Source organism: Phoenix dactylifera, chromosome 1 (genome assembly GCF_051530095.1).
Source record: "Phoenix dactylifera cultivar Ajwa chromosome 1, Ajwa_hap1_PhDact_Kaust_v1.1, whole genome shotgun sequence".
In the NCBI taxonomy this organism is placed as follows: domain Eukaryota; kingdom Viridiplantae; phylum Streptophyta; class Magnoliopsida; order Arecales; family Arecaceae; genus Phoenix; species Phoenix dactylifera.
In genome coordinates this window covers 52220447-52223208 of record NC_143190.1, presented here as the reverse complement: position 1 = coordinate 52223208, position 2762 = coordinate 52220447, and positions in this window count along the sequence as shown.

Here is a 2762-nt window from a genome sequence, read left to right as displayed (position 1 = left end):
TCCATGTTCCTCCATCATGTGGCCCCCACGTGGGCACTAGGTGCCTCACGTGCCCCATGCAGACGGAAGCATGACATTTGGTATCAGAACCGAGGATGACTCTTGTCTGATGGTGGGAAGGGTGTGAGGCCCAATAGTCCCACATCGGAAAGACTCATTCCAGAGCCTAGGCATATGAGACGGGTATCTCCAAATCCTGCAAACGCGTTTTGGATGGAAAACAAAAATGGGGAGGGGTACGAGCGGTGCGTGCGGCGCGCGTGCAGACCCTGGAACTGGATAATATCTGGCATGGGAGCCCCGTATTCTCCCTTCATGTGGCCCCACGTGGGCACTGGATGCCGCACGTGCCCCGCGGAGGCAGGGGCGTGATATTTGGTATCAGAGCCGATGACGACTCCTGCCCGATGGTGGGAAGAGTGTGAGGCTCAATAGTCTCACATCGGAAAGACTCATTCCAGAGCCTGGGCATATGAGACGGGTGTCTCCAAATCCTGCAGATGTATTTTGGGTGGAAAACAAAACCAGAGAGGGGTTTGAGCGGTGCGTGCAGCGCGCGTGCGGGCCTAGGAACCGGATAATATCTGGCAGAAGAGCTCTGTGTTCTCCCCTTATATGGTCCTCACGTGGGCAATGAGTGCCGCACGTGCCCTGCGGAGGCCAGGGCGTGACACAACCAAGCCGAAAATGGCATCTAACTCTGCTTCAGCTCGTCATTTCAAGGCATAAATTATCATTCTAGGTGTGCCATATATTGGTAACAAGGTACATTTTTAAAGGCCCAATAAAGTCTTCATTCAGGTGGGCTTCATATAAATATATGTATTACCACACTGATGGAAACTTATGAAGAAGCACAATGGATGGTTATGATATAGAGTTTTAAAATATTTTAATTAATGGTGGTCTTTTCGAGAAGATCTATCTTGTTGGTGGTTTTAGATAAGCTAGCCGGGTTAGTCTTGATGGGCCGGCCTGGGCATTCTCTATTTTGATATTTGGACTGTTCCATTACTTCCGTCTCTGTCCTTATCTATGTTCTCTTTTTAAAGCCCCATCGACCGGAGGCTGCATTGATGCTGGTTTTGTAATGTTTTTATCAGTCGTTACTTAAAATTGTTTCGCATTTCCTATTTTGTTTCACACTTGCCAATGTTGTGAAATTTTTGGTTGGTAGCATTGATAATATTGTTGGTGGCATGGTATCTAAAACTTATTATATTTCAATAAAATAATAAATTTGATTAAATTTTATAATCAGAAAATTTTGAAAATCAAATTGGTAGCAGCTTGTTTCCATTGAGGCATGTTGAAGAATACTGCCCTAAGAATTTGATTCATACCCTCATACGGATCGTCTCCAAGAAACAATAACTCAGCTCAACCCGATCTTCCTCTAACGAACATGCTTGCTTGGGAGGCTAGATCCGATCAACTTGTTCGGAGTTTCTCAAAGTAGAAGAGCCTTTTGTCTCCGACTTCAAACTTAGCAGAATGGGAAGCGTATTGATAATTAGGACTTAGAAATGTTTCCAAAGCAATATAATGTTTCGGAAACATCATTTTTGCCACGCATATGCGCGCGCATGCGACCATGAGCCGACTACCCTTAAACTCCAATTTTATCTCCAAAGGATGAGTTTTCTATAAACGCAAGAGAACTTGCTTTTATATATTCAATGTAGGATTCAAAACAAAAAAAAAGAATTTTAAAGCTTTTAAAATAAATAAATAAAAGGGAATAAGGATCCTTTTAAAATATAAAAAAATCTTTTCTGAAATTTAAAAAATTTCCAACAACTATGGTGGGGAGATGTGCCAACCAGCGGAAAAGATGGTCTCCTGCCGGAGGCGATGAATGAGGCGCAAATTGTTTGCCAAGGATCTCCTCCTGCAACTTCTAGTGTTGCATCTCTGCTAGAGTGCTGGCCTCCTGAGGTTTGAACAAAATGAAGAAAGGCTTAATATGTGGTTCCGTTTGATCCATTGCTGGGACCAGGCTTCTATTCCTTTCATGTCTGTTTTCCCAACAGGCGGAGCAAGCGCACGCATGTTTCCTCATGCCAAGAACAACTGTTTCCAAAACACTACCAAGGCTGCATCTGGTTGCTGCATGATCCTGAATAAAATTATCATTTCCAATTTGTTTCTGGCCTATTCAACCAAACACCGCAACCTTTCTGTTTTCGTCCGTCTCAAATATAGTTTTTGGTTTTTAGTGAAGTTATGTTCAGTTGCCTCTTTATCTTCGAAAGGCACAAAAAGATAAATATTTCATTGAAGAATGATATTATTCCAAACACTCAATTGCTTCTTAGTCTTCTTCTTCTTCTTCTTCCTTTTTTTTTCGTGTGTGTGTAATGAAAATGTCTACTTGGTAAACTATTGCAACCATATCTTCTCAGAGCCCTGCTAAATGGCTTCTCCATTCATATCAAGCAACTCAATCCTTCTTACCATTGTCATAAGAACTTCATAAGGTGATTTCAGAATTGTGTTGGATATAGAATTGGGTGTGCACTGGCCTTTGAAGCACCCTCATCTACTAAACCATCTTTGTGGACATTTTGCCAGCACCTGTTATGGGAAACTCATCTGAACTAACTGGAATGCTTGCCAAAGTTTCATACATATCTGTTTCGTTCAGTCTTTTCTTTTTTTCAATTATATTGACAATAACTTCATTCTTCAATGCAAAATCAGGGAATCTCTTTCTTTATTTCTCCTTTTTTATGGGCGGGGCGAGGGGGATGCAATACTAT